Here is an 18,704-nt window from a genome sequence, read left to right as displayed (position 1 = left end):
ATGGGTTGGTTTTGTGCTAGTTCATGGAGTTGACCGAAAATGCAAATGAAGTGAGGAGAGAGAAATCATGTTCTTGAAGTGAATAGTGAATTCAAGAGGATATTTGCATGGTCAAAGTTGGACCATAGTTACTTTTGCTAACTCTAGTTACTTTATGCAATTATTTAACCATGGTTAGGTTAGTTATCAACTCTAGTTAATTTTTGAACCATGGTTAGACTATATTTTAACTATAGTTACTTTTATGTGACAATATGTTGTTATGCCATGGAATTGATTAAATGTGGTATTATTATAGTTTAGTACTATAGTAGTATTAATTGCACGTTAGAATATTTAAATTGTTCGGCTCCGATAAATTCCCACGTTGGTATAATTAAATTATATAGTGCGTATTAATTGCACGTTAGTATAATTTTAATCGTACGTTATTTATTTATTGCTACGTTAGCATAAATATGGTCGTATGGCGTAGATTGAATTCTGTGGTAGCACAAATTGATCGTGTGGTCTGGATTAATCTATGGATTAGCGTGAATTAATCGGGTGGTCCCGATTTATTAATTCTCTAACGTGAGCGAATCACGTGGTCCCGATCTATTCTCAAAAAATATGAGGATCGTATTCAATCAAGTCGTCCGAGGCCAAAGTGAGCCGTATTCGTCCGATTGTTTGAGACCGAGAAGGTATGAAAGTCGTGTTCAATTAAGTCGTCCGAGACCAAAGTGAGTCGTGTTCGACTAATTGTCCGAGACTTAATCCGGTCATGTTCCTATGTGTCCGAGACCGAGATTTATGGGTCGTATTCTTTTGTGTCCGAGACCCCGGTATATATATATATAGAGCCGTGTTCTATAAAGGTCCGAGGCTCAATGTTGTGAACTTGTATGATGTCCGTGGAGTAACGTGGAATTTTTCGGAGCAATGTGGAATTTTATATGATAGCCTAATGCGTTAAACGCGGGCTCTGAATCAACATGGAATATTTATAATGGTCTGAGGCGTCATTATGCGGGTCTGTCCGGTTATAATATAGCCCGATGCGTTAAACGCGGGCTCTGGACCAATATGGAATTTTATACGATAGCCTGATGCGTAGAACGCGGGCTTTGGAGCAACGTGGAATATATTTATTCCAGTCCGAGACGTGAAATATCGATTTGGGGGTAACGTGGAATATTTGTAAGGTGTGGCAATTTTTGGAGAAAGAATGGAATATTCGGGAATTTATTTGTGAAATTTTTTATTATCGGATGATTTGTTGGAAATTGCTCGCCTAGGACGTGTCTGGAGACACTAGAACCCTAACTTAGGGTTAGGGGCTTTCTTACTGAGATTTTATCTCACCCCGTCGTGGGCTCTCATTTTTCAGACACTCCACCTCAATAATGAATGATCCGCCCAGGAGATTCGGTATTCCCCGAGGTCATGGTACCAGGAGAAGATGGGGAGGTTGTAGAGCCATCGGATGCGGAACAGCCACTTGAGCTTGACGAGGATGAGTTGGAGGCGAGAGATGATATAATATCGGATTGCGAGGACGAGGCTTAGGGTAGTTGGCCTCTTGAGCTTTTGTAGAGTATTTTCTTTTGGAAGCATAGCGGGCTTCGACCACGTAATCTTTTATTATAAGTGGTCACAGGCTTGTACAATGGCCTCTCAAGCCCTAGGTTTGAAGATTGTAACAATTATGTATATATGTACATAAGTTTGTTTTATCGTCCCAAGTCATCATGATGTTAATTGGTTTCTGTACGGGGAATTGTTTTTGCTTCCGCAAGTGTTGTATTTGTTGGCCTTTGGATCCTGGAAAACTGTACACAATCGTGGCCGGGTGGGATATCGACGGCTCGCGGGGTTCGGGTCGTGACATTTGTCGATAATTGAGTTTATGTAAAAAGCCATGCAAGCTCGATGGGAATCATGTGATTATGAATATGTAGCAGAGTTATAGTAACTCGGGAACGAATGGCGTAGTATACGTAAGCTAAAATATAACTATATACATATTGCATTACACACAAATTTGGGCATTCAAATTCCCCTTTTTGCTCAATATTATTTGAGTGAAACAAACTTTCACACCGCCGTTGATTTAAGAAAAATGATCGTGTGTGCTATTATTTATATCTGCTCAAGGCTAGTTTTATCTAGTTCACATAGTACCACATACAAAGAAATATCTTGACCTAATATATGGATGGAGAGAAACAAAAGAAGAAAATCTCTTGTTTGATCGAATGTTCTATCATTACTTTTCCAATCGTTATATTTCCTATACTTCCTTCTAATTTGACTGAATTTCATATTTTGGGCTCATTGACGTGATTTACCGGATCTTCAATATCCAATTTAAGATTGGATTGTAACCGTAACTACATTTGGTTGTTCCAGATTCAAGTCGGAATATGCTTGGATATGATTGAATAAGAAATTCAAGGATTTTATCATATCCTACTGTTTGGTGAACTGCGGATATAAGACATTTTGGGGATAAACAGGTGGAGGTTACTTTTTTCAGTTTTTCTCCATACCTTATATGGAGGATGCATTGCCAATCAATCTAAGCCGAACCCGATCAGACCTCTGCTTTCATACTAGTACAACTACCATCCAATTCCAGTATTCATTTTCAATGAAAACTGATCTTGATCTTCAATCTTTGTTCTGTTTTCCGAAAAAGGACATGCCGAACTATCCCGGTATATTCTCTTTTGTGGAAAATTAAAAATCTCGAAAGTTTCTTCTGTTCTGTTCATTTAATGGACACATATTTTGTTATTCCCTGATCTCCATCAGCACACTGTTCACACTCACCTCAGGGCTTCTCTTACCCATCTCTCTTTCTCACATTATATCTAGATGGTGACGCCAAATTCACTGATGAATTTCATCGAAAGGGCTCCGCACTGCTCGATCACTGGGTCGAAGCCTCGCCGGGGAAAAAAAAGGGGTGAAGAAGGTTTAAAGTGGACCATCGCGAACGTGGTCTCTCTCTAGCTGGGTGACCATCCTCGACTCACCATCTGTGATTGTGAATGTGCTTCTTGCCTGCCATGGGACGTTCGGGTGCCTCACCGTGGGAGAGCAACAAACATGGCACGCGGGGTATCGATTGTGTGCAAGTAATTGCCATGAGAATTACACGACGAAGGCGGCCTTTCTGACGTATTATATTCACAATCAGAAAAAGATTTTCCTTGTACTTTCACATTAAGAAAAGATTTTGCGTTGAAAACCCATTGACCTGGGCTGTACTGGTCATTCTTCCTAGAGAGTACGAACAGGTTTCGCTAGTTCATCACGCAGTGGCGTTTTTGTATTCGGATACTAGAAGTGGATTCATCTGTGCGGTCGAAAGCTCCCGGAGCAATGCCGGCGATGCTGGCAGTTACCTTGGAACATGTCCCGGATGAATATTTCGGCCAGGTATGTTCGCTCGCTCTTCCTCCTGTTTTTTTTTGCGGTTGATCCTTTGTTGTTTTGGGTTGTTCTATGATCAACATACGCCTGCATGTGCTTTGGGATCTAGATTTTAGCCCTTTTTTTATCCTCTTGCTGCCGCTGCTGTCTGATGTTCATCTCGATAAGTCCTCTTCCCAAGGCTTGTGCTTGCAGTGAATTTCATGTCCAAATGTTTGTCGATCCAACTTCATCGGCTGTTTCCTAAGTGATTCTTCTGATATTGCTTCCTCTGGATAGCTGCCTCGTTCCAATGCGATCTCGCCAATTTCATGGGCTCTATTATTTGAGTCACTGCCCTGTTCACGGGAGTCTGTTTTTGAGTCTGCTCCCTCCAATGTGTTCAGCTTAGCATTATATTTAGCAGATGATTGGTTGAAATGTTTGCTCAATGTTCCTCTCAAAATATTTGAATTGGATTGTCTTATTTGTCTATTTTTCACATCAGAAAAATTACACCTTTCGTTAAAAAAAAATATTAATCTTTTTCATTGCAAGAGTCGGACGTGAATCCGTCCTAAGCAAGAATTACACCTTGAAGAGTTCAGTTATGAAATGAAACGACTCTGGTTAAAGGGATGATAGATCTGAACAGTGCAATTTCTTGGATACTGTTTATATTATTGTTCCCAGGAGCACGTACCAGTTGATGTGGTTTTCAAACTACTGCAATCTTCAAGAGAGGGTCTGTCGACTGAAGAAGCACGGAGGAGGTTCCAAATTTTAGGGGGAACCAAGCTATTTGAGGAGGAGGTATCTCTTCTTACATGAAGCACATCTTCTCCCTTTTGGAAAAATTATGACTTCTTTTGCCAGAAAACGACTGACTCTGATTCGTTGCTCTTCACTTGAAAGGAAAGTAAGGTGCTGAAATTCTTAGGATTCATGTGGAATCCAATTTCTTGGGTCATTGAAAATTTGAAATGGCTGCCATCATGGCTATTGTTTTGACCAGTGGAGAGGTAACTTCTATCCCTGCTAACTTCTACTGGCAAAACACGCACAAACACACGCGTGCACATCATCCATAAACAATGACTGAACACAAAGAAAAGATGCACATGACTGAAATCGATGTCATGCAGGGTCAACTACCAGATTGGCAGGATTTTACAGGCATAATAGCCTTGCTTATCATCAATTCCACTATCAGCTTCATTGAGGAAAATAATGCAGGCAATGCTATAGCAGCACTAACAGCAAGCCTAACTCCCAAAACAAAGGTCACTCACTACCTATAAGTTGCTCAGCCCAATGCTTAGTGAGCTTAAATGTATAGGGAGCATATCGAAACTGAATCTTTTTGTTTGCTTAACTAAATTTTGAAGGTTCTTAGAGATGGAAAATGGAGCGTGCAAGAAGCAGAAATTCTGCTTCCTGGAGATGTAATCAGTATCAAGCTTGGAGATATCATCCCAGCAGATGCCTGTCTCTTGGAGGGCGACCCTCTTAAAATTGACGAATCTGCTCTAACGGGTGAACTACTGCCGGTAACCAAGATGCCTGGAGATAAAGTTTTCTCTGGGTCGACCTGCGTGCAAGGGGAACTAGAGGCTGTCGTCCTTGCTACCGGGGTTTATAACTTCTTCAGCGAGACTGATCGCCATGATGATCGCACCGACCAAGTGAGGCGTCACCAGGTTGATAGCACCAACCAAGTGGGGCACGTCCGAGAGGTACTTGTTTGAGAGTTAGTAATGTCTTGACTGAGCCAGCCACGATGTAAACATGATAAACATTAAACTATAACGACCATGCCATAATGAGTGATAAAAAGTGCTAGTTGTGAAGGGATTGCACAGAATGTTGCATGATCTTTTAAAATTAAAGTGCGCTTTGCTCATTGTCTTTCTTTTTTAGATTGTAAGAAATCAGGATGATGACTCCCATAATACTAGATTCTGGAGGCAAAGTCATGACTACATCGTTATCATAGGCCATGACCAATTAAGAAGCACATCATTTTTCAAATTTTCCATTTCTGACGTGTGACCAATGTTGACAATTTAAATCAGGTACTGGTGGCCATCGGGAACTTTTGCATATGTTCAATTGCTTTGGGAATAATTGTAGAGATATTCGTCATGTACCCAATTCAGGGCCGCAAGTACAGGGATGGCATTGACAACCTGTTGGTTCTCCTTATTGGAGGAATTCCAATTGCCATGCCAACAGTCTTGTCAGTGACAATGGCTATTGGATCACGCCGGCTGTCTGAACAAGGTGCCATTCCCAAGAGGACGACAGCCATCGAAGAGATGGGTGGGATGGATGTCCTCTGCAGTGCCAAGACTGGGACTCTAACACTCAACAAGCTTATGGTGGACAAGAACCTGATTGAGGTTAGTACTGGAAACAGAAGCTATGATAATTGAACAGACTGCAAATATCCGATATTCAGCACCGATCCTTGAGTTACAAATGTGAGGTTCGAGATACTGAGTGATTCTTAAGCTCTTGTTATTTTACATTGATTATGAAAATCAACCATCAGGTGTTTGCAATGGATGTAGACAAGGACGGGTTAATATTGCTCACTGCTAGAGCTTCCAGGGTTGAGAATCAGGATGCAATTGATGCCTGTATTATTGGAATGTTAGCTGACCCCAAGAAGGTATTTAACTTTACGGATATAAGCTTATCAAACTTTGCTTTGCATTGCTAGAGCTCATCAGACATGTCGGTGTCCTGTCATCATTTCAATGATCTTCTGGCCTAGGCAAAAAGGAAATCGAAAAAATTCATAGATTTGGCTTATCTTATTGAAAATAGCAAGGGAAACGAAAAATTTCAGCGACGGGCCTGATTATATTGGTATTGAGTGATTAAACCAGCATACTGTTTTGGACAAAAGGATCAACTGCATATAGAAGTATCCCATCTTTGAAAGGATTCATCTCAGTTTTAAAAAATGGGTAGCAAATATTACTTTCCTTGTTCCAGATTACTGAAGTGTCTCTCAGTATCTATTCTAATTTTGACATGAGATAAGTGCTCTTGTTGGTCATGAATGCTTGTGCTTGACACAGGCTAGAGCTGATATCACTGAGGTCCATTTCTTACCTTTTAATCCTGTGGACAAGCGTACTGCAATAACATACGTGGACTCTGATGGTAACTGGCATCGAATCAGCAAAGGTGCACCTGAGAAGGTATAACATTTTGCTAGCTAGGCTTCTTTCTTGTTCTGAGCCAAAATCCTACTTAAGCTTTTTATTGTATCTGCTCTTCCCACTATAAATCGCCTTTTCTGGCAACTTTTTTTTGCATATTCATGATTTAAACCTGTTTTCAAACTTCTACCAGATCATGGACCTCTGCAAGGTTGGCAAAGATGTAAAGAAGAAAGTCCATGATATCATTGATAATTTTGCGGACCGTGGTCTTCGCTCCCTAGCAGTCGCTGAACAAGTGAGATTCAAGTTTACCCAAGGGATAGCTTTTAATACTATAACTATCAGTGCATGCACTTCATGGTAATAATTCTTTTTGTACGCAGACTGTGCCAGATAAAAGCAAGGATAGCACTGGAGGACCGTGGCAATTTTTAGGCCTGTTACCTCTTTTTGATCCCATAAGGCACGATAGTGCAGAGACCATCAGGCAAGCACTTAATCTTGGAGTCAATGTGAAGATGATCACTGGAGATCAGTTAGCAATAGGCAAGGAGACAGGTCGCCGCCTAGGAATGGGGCCTAACATGTACCCCTCCTCCTCACTCCTACGCCAGCACAAGGATGAATCAATTGCTGCCCTCCCTATTGATGAGCTAATTGAGAAGGCTGATGGCTTTGCTGGCGTCTTTCCTGGTTTGAACTTGTCATATAGCACTTACTTTTGCCTGACTGACTCACATATAGAATATAATGATATAGCCGTAGGCTCCAACTTGCATGCGACTTTATATGGAAGCTCTTATCTCGTTTGATGTAACTTTCTTATCGATGTGGCTTGAAGATACTAACTGTGCTGTGCGAAATGGACAGAGCACAAGTACGAGATTGTGAATAGGCTACAAGAAAGGAAGCACATATGCGGGATGGCTGGTGATGGTGTGAATGATGCACGAGCTTTAAAGAAGGCAGACATTGGAATTGCTGCAGCGGGTGCAACTGATGCTGCCCAGGACGCGTCTGACATAGTACTCACCAAGCCAGGGCTGAGTGTGATTGTCAATGCTATCTTAACAAGCAGAGCAATCTTCCGGAGAATGAAAAGCTACACCATTTATGCAGTCTCAATTACAATCCGCATTGTGCTAGGTTTTCTGTTGCTTGCTCTTATATGGAAGTATGATTTTTCTCCTTTCATGGTGTTAATCATTGCCATATTGAATGATGGGACTATCATGACCATTTCTAAACATAGGGTGAAGCCATCTCCCATACCTGACTCCTGGAAGCTCAGGGAGATTTTGGCTACCGGCATTGTCCTTGGAACCTGCTTAGCTGTCACGACAGTCGTTTTCTTCTGGGCCGCACATAAAACGAACTTCTTCTCGGTAAGCTTATATGCCAAATCGGAAATATAATTACCAAAGGAGTCCGGCGGGACAGATGCTTCCTTTTAGACTGCGTATGTAAATTACTTGCAGCTTGGCATTTCTGCTTTGGATCAATGTTTTAACTCGTTACTTGACTACACAGGACAAATTTGGAGTGAGGTCAATTAATGACAATCCCCACGAGCTTACAGCAGCTGTCTACCTCCAAGTGAGTATTGTGAGCCAGGCACTCATCTTTGTTACTCGATCTCACGGCTGGTCATATGTTGAACGCCCAGGTCTCCTGCTTATGTCAGCCTTCGTTGTTGCACAGCTGGTAAGGAATGAAAATGTGATGGTGATAACTGATATATTATCATTGAAGAGTAACAAGTTCATGACTCATCAATCTGGTTTATGCTTATCAGATTGCGACTCTCCTAGCTGTTTATGCAAATTCGGGTTTTGCGAGGATACATGGCATCGGCTGGGGATGGGCTGGTGTTATATGGCTCTACAGCATAATCTCTTATATCCCTTTAGATATTCTTAAGTTCATGATCCGGAATGCCCTGAGTGGGCTAGGGATAATTTCCCTCAGAATAAGGTACCCTCTGCATCCGGCTTTTGATTTATAAGAAGTAAGTTGGCAAATATGAACTGGTTGGCACAGAGCTGCATACAGTTTGCCTCTCTTGCAGTCTGCAATTCGTATCGTGCTTATCACTGCATACTGTTTCCCTTCCCATGCAGACGGCTTTCACAACAAAGAAAGACTGCGGAGGAGGAGAGAGACAGGCTCAACAGGCAAGGGAACACCGCATGCTGCACGGACTCCAGCCACCTGAAATATCCAGGGCTTTCGAAAATTGCAGAATATAAGGAAATGGGCTGGCGTTGCAAGGTAGGGACCGGAAAAACCAAATTGCATTCAACATTTTGTTTATCAGCAAATCCTGATTCCTTTTCGTTTCTGTACTTGCGCAGATTTAAAGAGCTTCAAACCCTCAAGGGGCATGTTGAATCGATGGTCTAACTTAAGGGGCTCCATATCGTGACAATTCGACAGCACTACACTGTTTGATTGAGGCTGGCGAAGTTTTAGCAGATGACTGAATTTTTGTAATAGGAATTGACCATAGAGATAGAAAGGGGAACTATATGGATTGTGCTATATCCATTCTGTTTTTTTACACTAGATGCCATTAAGGTACAGGACATCAAGAAATTGCCTCAGGGTAGATCAAGGGAGAGAATTATGATGTTCTGCCAGAATGGAGTGCTGATATATTCTTCTTCTAATTTTCCTCTCGTTCCCTCGCCTTTAAATATCAATTTCTCCCCAGAATCGAGCAGAGATATTCACCTCTCATCTGTGCATGATTTTTCGCTCCGTGGTTATACCATATCTGTCAATCGGTATCCAGGTTTTTCCTAACCAGCAGGAGCTACTGATTTTGTAGTGTTTTCTTACATTGATAAAATCGAAAACAATCTACTAGAGCATCCTTCAATAACGCCAACCCACCTTGTGGACATGGTACCTAACTAATTAATCACATACGGTATTTTCTGGGATTTTAAATGCGTGATAGGTAGAGTCGGATGTTATCATTCTGTGGAATCTGCATTTCTTGAAACATGAGTATGTATATTAGTATATAGCTCGTTATCAAACTAGTTTAGAACCATTCTAATCTTCTAATCAAAAGTAGAGGCGAAGCAGGGTTGGGGTTCCGTGCCTAGCCGTAGAATGTCCGACATCTAGTCATATTTTGGAGAATGATTTTTCTGATTTTTTAAAGAGGTCATTCTCCTAAATTTAAGCATAAGATTTCCATTGACCAATTTTTTAAGCGATTCAAATGCCGAAATAAGAAAAATGTTTTCTCGGGATGAATCTTGGCTCGCGCTATTTCCAACTCTGTCTCCTAATAGTCTTGGCTCGCGCTATTTCCAACTCTTGCTCCTAACACCCCCTGTTACATTGAATTGACTACATTACGGGTCGCACTCTTGATTCAAAATTATTTCTTTCATTTTTTTTTAATTTTACTGGTAGACAAAACTTCTTACATTCCTTTCAAATAACTTTTTTCACCCTAGACGCTTCTGCTACATTCATTGCATTTCTCCATTTCCTTCATGTTTGTCTTCTTTTGAACTTATTCTCCATTATTGTAATCTGAGCAAGTGTTAGGATTGGTGTACAATAACACGAAGTAAAGATTAAAAGCAAAGAAAGAGAAATCGAGATACAAGATTTTATCTTGGTTCATTCTTAAACTAGGGTTATGTCCAGCAGAAAATTTCACTATAATTAGCACCATTCACCTCTCTTTATATTACTCAATTACAAGTGAAAAAGAGTATATTTAGTAATAGTTATTTATGAGCCCAATCCCAAACTACTAATAAAAAAAATATAGGCTTAAATTGTAAAAGCTCTTTGGTGTCCAAGAGGCACTACCCGCTTGAATCCCCCCCGCAGAGGCTTCCCTGGACCCCCGCCCGCTCGTAGTGGAGCAGGACCCATATGCTTTCTTGTCAAAGAGGAGTATGAACCACACTCTAACAACAAACACTAAATATATTAAAGTAAAGAAATGTTATTTTTATCTATAAATTATTTACTTTATTTCCTTAGATTGTCCTCATAGTGGTGAATTTTTTGACTTCGATATTGTAGTTGTATGCATTACACACAATTTACTCAATTTTAAGGTGTGGTCTCGTGTCAAGTTACCTGTCAATATCGATGCTACTTAGATTACGATTGGTTAGGAATTTTTTTAGTAATTCTCTTGTAATTTAATTATAAAAAGCTAGGGATGCATCACACAAGTGGATAATGATGTAGATGATCTTCATGTTGTAATTAATCGATTCAGTAAAAGAATCCTATCTTAAATATGTACGAGTAATTGTTTATATTAGAGCATGAGGTGCTGATGTCAAATTTTTCGCGACTCCCTATTTATCTCTTCTCTTATTATATATTTCCACCGAGTGCTTGTCCATGGGCACTCCACAATTCACCTTACTGTTTCAAATAGGTATTTTCTATTGACCCCGGAGTAAAAGCTTTGTTGATTTCATTAAAATGCACCTACTAAGAGTCCGTTTGTTGTACAGAAAACATTTTTCTCATTCTTTGGCATTCAGATCACTTAGAAAAATGAATCAACGGATAATGATTTCCTATCAAAGCTCAAATTTAGGAAAAAGATTTCTTCTTTAAAAACTCCGGTAATCATTTCCCAGGCTTGGGCCAAAAACTCTTCACTTGGGCAAGGAAATTGCAACGCTCGAGACACTTGGAAATTACCCCGTTGTTGTTAACTATTTTTCAGGCCCTTAGGCGTGGAGAGCTCGAAGTGAGCATGGATCATTGTTAAATATACAGAGTAGTGTTAACCCCTAAACTTGACCTGATATTTTTGAGGATTGTAGAAAGTGACTCTGAGGTAAGGCTTATAAGTATGTACTTTCCAGTATTAATAGTAAATAAATAAAAATGATTGTATTTGATGCGATTTCCTACTTTACTATCCCTATTGGTTTTTTTTTTTTTTGTATTTGTCTGGGAGTTGCACATTCCCCATGCGCTTAATAATAAGATAAAAATAATGGGTTCGATGACGTACATGGGATGTCGTCCTTTTTGACTCGAGACGTTTTGGCAGAGTTGTTGAGGGCCCGAAGATCGGGGCGTGACAAGACCGATTCGATGCACTAAGTTTCGAGATAACATCATTGGCAACCACCGAAAATAATAATGTACTCAACCTGTATATAGCGCACACAGTATAGTTGTACAATAGAATATGATAGAACCAGACACAAAAAAAATCCCTTTTTTTTCTTAATATTATTTGAAAGAAACAAACTTTCACACCACCATCAATTTAAGTAAAACGATCGTGTGCGCTATTATTTATGTATGTTGAGGCAAGATTCTTTTATTTAATTCATATAGTAACACCCGTAAAGAAATATCTTGACCTGATATATGGATGCAGACAAAAAAAAAAAGTCTTCTTATTTGATAGGATAGAAAAATAAAAAAAACAAGGTGGGCGAAGTAGATAGTAGAAAAGGAAAATGTGACCGTAAAGCAAAGGGGCGATTATAAGAGATAGGAGGAGGGGAAGGGGAAGGGGAAGGAAACGTTATAATAAGATAATTATTTGTTACTTAATGGGAAAAAGCCACCAAAAAGCCATAAACTATGCCCGCTGTGACACATTTATCCCAAACTTTTCTTTGTGACACAAAAAACCCTAAACTTATATGCATGTAACACATTTATCCCAAACTTGTGCTCGTGTGACACATTTATTCCAAACTTTTTGTTGTGACACTAAAAACTCCAAACTTATATTCGTGTGACACATTTACCTCAAATTTTTGAGGTAAATGTGTCACACGAATATAAGTTTAGGATTTTTGATATCACAAAAAATATTTTGGGGTAAATATGTCACACGGATATAAGTTTAGGTTTTCAATATCATAAGAAAAAGTTTGGAGTAAATGTGTGACATGAGTAAAAGTTTGGGATTTTTGGTGTCACAAAAAAAAGTTTAGGGTAAATGCGTCACGGTTGGCATAGTTCAAGGTTTTTGGTAGTTTTTTCCCTTACTTAATTGATGATTGACGGCGTAAAGATGTTCACGGCACTCTAAGGCTCCATTTGTTTCGAAAAAAATAACTTCTCGAAAAATATTTTCTGGATATTCCAGTGTTTGGGGGTGGAAAATAAGCTAATCTCGGAAAATATTTTTCCCTATGGAAAAAACTCCTTTAAAAATGAGGAAAATAGTTTCTTCTTTTTGGTCATCTTCCTTTCCATCACTCTTTCACATCTTCTTTCTTTTTAATTATTTTGTTCTTTTTTTTTATTTTCTATTTATTTTTTCAAAATTCAAATTGTCGCCAGCCTCGGTCGAGGCTAGGCTAGGTAAACCGTCACCGGCCTCGATCGAGGCTTGGCTAGACGTCGCTGGCCTAGTGCAAGGCGAGGCGAGGTGTTGCTTGCGGCCATTCGCCAGCTATCATCGTGGCCGACGGCCGAGCAAAATAGTCGTAGAAAAAAAAAAGAAATAAGGAAAAAGAAAAATATAATTAATTAAAATATAAAAAAAATAATAGTGTGCATGAAATTTTCCTCGCGTCTGGAGACTTGCACGACGACCCTCGAGATCGGGGAGTCGATATTCCTTCCGACATGCGATGGCAACGCAAAGGCCCAAGCTTTTAGCAATATTTTCTCTTTATACCTTGTCGTAATAGCGTCACATCAGCGGATACTGTCGTAATAGCATCACATCAGCGGATAGTCTCGTGATAGGGTCCCAGCTGCGGATGGTGTCGGATAATCAAAGTACCACATTTTCAAAGTATCACATTATGAAAGTCTCTTCTCCTCCAGATTCATCAAAAGAGAGGTGCGGTATTCATCAACGGTAGACCCGAAACTTCAAAAAGTCAAAGGATTGCTGACGTGGCATTTTCGCGGCATGTTCTCACGATCATATATGCATGGCGGTATGAGGCCGTGGTGCGCATGGTCTCTATGGCCATTTCTTTTGTTTTGCCCCAATTTCCCTCTCGACAGAATATATTCATCGCTGAGAGAAAATCTGCTCTGAGGTAACGTCGAACACCTTATCCCCTGTTTCCATTCGAGTAAAGCCGTGCTCTTTGACGCTACAGAGATAGAGAGAGAGCCGAACATTTTCCGTGCCGTTGCTGCGACGAATCTCGTATAAACCAGGTAATCCTCGAACCCCTTGAGGTCTGATTCATATGAGCTTGGATGGTGATCATTGGAAGGAAATAGCTTTTTTTTTTTTTTTTTTTTTTTTTGGTAAAGGGGAAGGAAATAGCTTTGTTTTTCACTTAGTCAATAAACTTTCGTGAATGGGTTTCCTGAAGGAGGAGACCCATCTTCTTGTGAAGCTCTATGTTATCCCAAAGATGAGCTTCATATCTAGCAGTCCTTCTATGCCTAAATTTTGCAGTTCAAGAAATGACAAGAATCACTCAAAAGCTTCAGATTTGACAAAAATCTAGATCTTGCCCACGAGAATGGAAGTGATCTTTGCAAAAGGGTATTTGCAAGATGAGCGCGAAATTTGTGAAAGTTATTCATGATTGACCTGGTGACTCCTCTGTAAATGAGAAGTCCTCTGTCCAAAAGTGTCGATGGACTTCTTGTGAACAGCCTGCTTGTTCTGGCAATTACTTGGCCTCTTCTTGGTCATCTCCATACCCACACACTCATTCTCAGTAGGTGAAATCTGCCATGTCGGGACTGTGACACAGCTCGATGTTGAGCTCGTGCTCATGGACAAGCTCTATGTTTTCCTGATGCATCACCTTTAGGTTCATCTCTTTTATCTTGCCAGGAGAATATTTGCTGAAAGCTTATTGCCTACAATAATCATGTGAGAGTAGACTTGCACGGTTTATTTGTACGCGAAGACGGAGGATACTCTAATCATATTAGGTTGTCATCACTCAAGAAGGCTGACCACTCTTGGCTTAGGGGTGCAAGGGCTGGTCCTTAAATTGAGATGCACGGTCTTGGCATTAAAATGCTTTGGATATACCACTTTTCATCCTGCTCAAAAAGTCAGAGGTTCCATCAAATTGAACTTTAGGAAGTAATTTTTGTGTCGTCTTAAAGTATTGAATAATGAATATGCATTCTCAGCATATTCATTTCTGTAGGTAATGAAAAATGCCTGTAAGCGAACCATGAGAAAATGCATTTGAACACCATTAAATCGATTAGGCGACTGTTGATTACGTCATTCTTCACCTGATGGATATGATGAAATCGTCCCTTCAACCTGTGATGCTAATTTGATCCTCCAATTTCTGCAGGGATCATGGTCAACTTCAACCCATTCGCCAAGACGACTCTGATTGAGAACAGGCACAATGTGGCAATCATAGTTTCACTAGCCACAGCAACACACGTGCTTTTGGACAAGCGAATCCCCCCGGGCAAGACTATCAGCGTTTGCCTGGGCAGAATCCCAGCAGCTATGCAGGTGTCCTTCCGAGCCAGGGTGATCACCGAATTGAATCTGAACAATGTTACGCACTTGGACGTCGAGCTGCTATCGACAAGCTCGAAGATCGTCTTAGGATGGGCTGAGCAGGGAGTGTTTGTTGTCCAAACCAGCAGGGCAAATCAGTTCAACAGGATGCGGTACATTAATTTTCGGTTATAGGTCTTTGTGATCATTTCTGATTTCTGATTTTTCTGATTTCTCGATGTAGGGCGATAGTGGAGGTTAAGGAAGTGGTGAGAAGGCTAGGCGACGAGTTTCGTGGCATGCGCATTCAAACGAACGGAGATGAGTGAAAGGTTCGGCAATCGCGATTCCATTCAATGTGTGCATGTAAAAATGCTAGGCTTTTTCTTCTGTTGAGTTTCCAGAATGAAATAAGTGTGAAAATTCATCGGCATTGTCGAAACTTAAGCTTTCACGCGCGTAACAATGGTGATTTCCATGCACAATCCAAAAGGCGTGATCTGTTTTGTTCTCGCAATCTCTTCTCCTTCGCAGTTTTCTTTTGCGCTGACTGTTTTGGTCTTCCTTGAATCAATTCCTTCTTCATTCCATTGTTTTATTCAATCTCTCCGCGAATTACACTTGATGTGTTTTATTATGGAACTTTGAATTGTAGGACGAGATTGAGTTGCTGTGCCCGTGCTGCATTTGTTTTGCTGGACTGGCGAATCTCGCGGTGGATCTGGTGAAGCTCCCCATCGAAGTGCTCAGTTGTTTCATCGATCATTTTTTTTCCCCCCAGTTGTTGATTTGGTTGAGGACCACAGACAACCTTCTTTCTTTTTCCAGCATTTTGAAGTTTTAGATGTTTCCCACGTTCATTGAGGGGTCTACAGATGATGAGTTGCAGTTCTGAATTTGTCTGAACACGAGTATTTCGGGCTTCATTAGCAAACAATGAAAGAGTCGATCTTGATTAGTTCGCATACGATGAAATATCATGATTCCTGATCCCTTCCGAATTTCTATGGTGAATGAGGCGTATCGTTCTTTCGGCTGAAGATTGACATAGCCTCAGTCCTCGAGATGAGTCTTCCCATCATTCCGGCTTTGTTCTCATTCCCTCGCTAATCATTTTGTTGAGTTACCGCGCGTTGTGATGCCATTTCGCTTCTCGTTCCTACAAATGTTTTCAGTATTTGTGGATGCTCTGTTTTATGTGAATGTGTCGATTGGTCAGATTACTTTTTTTTTCTGTTGACCACGTTCCTCTTGTCACTGATGGAGACCAAGGGCTTGCGCTTCCAATAAATTTCGGTGTGGTTCTGTCAGTCCACTCTCCTGCATCATATAGATATGGCAACGCCGCGAGCTCATTCAGACTCCTTTGAGAGCGACATCTTCCACTTATATGTCACTTCACTTCACTAAGTATATATTAGTTGGAAAATGTTAGATTTTCATCGACTAACCGTCCTGATGGCTCCATGAAAATGATTTCTATGCTTCAATCAGTATGTATGGGCATTGAGCTATTTACCTCACCAAGTTCGGCTACTCTTTTGCGTAACCTTTACGAGCATATGCGTGTATTGTTAAAACGATAAGATGTTTGATCATATGAACATAAAACGAAACTGATGGATATAACACACCCAAATCAAAGGAAGCTATTGTCGATCTGATGGGAGAGAATGGCCTTCATGGGTATTGATATTAACCACTCTCCTCTACAATAATTATGATGAATGTGTATTTTTTTTCTCTCTATAATTTTGTGGGAGAAGCGGAAGCGTAAGGAAAGCGTTAGCCATTCTCCACAAAAGAGGGAGTGATGAGACCAATCCTAGAGCTGCCTAATTTTAACCGTCCATCAAAGTTTAAAAATAATGATTCTTGAAGCCCAATTGAATGTAACAAATATATAATAAATATGTGCCCGTAATATATTTAATTAAATAATTAACCTGGTAGGCCGCATATTTAAGTGGATCTCGTCAAATCCAACATGTACTAGTCACCTATGAAACTAGCAGAGCTCCGGCATATATTGCTTACACCGGAATACCCCATCACATCTATACATAAATATTCTTACCGCAATCATCAGACTCCTTAAGGAGCTGGAAGAGAGAGTTGTCGCGGTCAAACATCCTGAGATAGGTACGGGTCACGAAGCGTTATTCCAATGCCCGCCTCACTCCTCAAAAGTACTATGAAAGAAAGACTCCAAATTCTAAGAAGGTATATGGTAATACAAGAGCGGGGCAAAACTCGACCACCCAAAGGGCTGATGCCATGTGGAGCGTATTCATGTAGCTAAAGTTTAACATGATGGAGAATCGAATCAAACTTCCTTTGTCTCCGTTCGCCAAAAGCGCTAGATTCAATGTATTTAAAAACAGATCCCACTGCAAGAAATTTCAAAACAGTTTGATGGTCCGCAATTTTTTTTCTAATAAACAATTAGTCCTTTGGGGAAAATTTTAACTTATGTAGTTCTTGCTTTTCCATTATCTTATCCCTTGTTTCTTTTTCTGGTCGATTGATGAGAAATTTGTAAAGAGGCCGGTAGCCAATTTTGTCCTAAACTTTTGAATTTGGCCAATTCGGTCCTAAACCATTTTAAGGTTTTTTCATGTACTCCTTCCGGACAATTGTTGCTGAAAATTCCTGAATTGGTGGTTCGGTTAGCATAGCCATTTACATGGCACAAGAAGACCGATGTGAACGATTTTATTAAATTTTTAAAAGTTTCTAAATTATTTTTTTTTCTTTTCTTGCTTTTCATTTCCTTTTCTCCCTTTTCTTTTTGCTTTCGCTTGTGGTCAGTCGCCCATTTCGCCTATGTTCGTCGACTAGGCATAGGTGAGGATTGCCCTCGCCCGGGTGAGGGAGTCGCGGCACTCGTTGACCACCCCTTACCCTTCCCACGATCGGCTAGGATTGACCACAGACGAAAAGAAAACTAAAAGGAAAAAAATATTCAAAAAATTACAAAAATCGTTCATCGCAGTGTCGACCGTGCCACGTAAGACAACCAGTGTTCACGTGTGATTTTCGACTAAAATTAGCAGGAGAGATTGTATTGGAGAATCGATAAGAGGTTTAAAACTAAATTGGCTAAATTAAAATGCTTATGAATGAATTGGTCACCATATAAAAGGTTTGGGACTTTTAGAACAATTTCCTAGGAAGCGGCCATCAATGGAAGAAAAGGAAACTTTAGTTCTCGAGCGGAATTAATATATCAAAACTTTCAACTTAAAGTTAACTACGTACCATTACTTTATTAAAGACAAAAAATGGAAATGCCATTCACCGACCGACAAATGCCTGAAGTAGTTGAAGCCTTAAAGTGGCTATTATTTTGTTTGGCTCATCAATTATCCTAACATTAATCCATCGCTTCAAAGGAACCGAAGTTTTATTGCTAGATATGTCCTTCCGAAGTAAATTTTTTCACTTCTCAAAGGCCCTTTTGGACTTGCACGTCGCTGCTGCTACAGTAACTTCTTATCGCCAAATCAACGGAGAAAATATTAGGTGCTCCGGAAGCAGAGATGGATTGGTGTTCCAGTCCATTCAACGAACGCCACGTGGCAAAACGGATCCACTGTCAGAAATTTTTCAAAACCCTCCGGCCGTTTGCTCTCCGTTATTTTTTTCCTCCGTCACTGCCTCTTTGCCCAATTTCTCTCTCTCTCTCTCTCAAATCCCTCCCCTTC

General features: G+C 40.3%; 1 pseudogene; it reads left to right on the top strand.

Annotated features, from left to right (window-relative positions):
- The first annotated feature begins 4,332 nt into the window (after nucleotides 1-4,332).
- LOC115728145 lies at nucleotides 4,333-9,029 on the top strand (annotated as a pseudogene).
- Nucleotides 9,030-18,704: the final 9,675 nt, after the last annotated feature.

The sequence above is a fragment of the Rhodamnia argentea genome, chromosome 4 (genome assembly GCF_020921035.1).
Source record: "Rhodamnia argentea isolate NSW1041297 chromosome 4, ASM2092103v1, whole genome shotgun sequence".
Taxonomy (NCBI): domain Eukaryota; kingdom Viridiplantae; phylum Streptophyta; class Magnoliopsida; order Myrtales; family Myrtaceae; genus Rhodamnia; species Rhodamnia argentea.
Note: the sequence above shows the minus strand (reverse complement) of the source record. Positions and strands in the feature narration are given on the sequence as shown.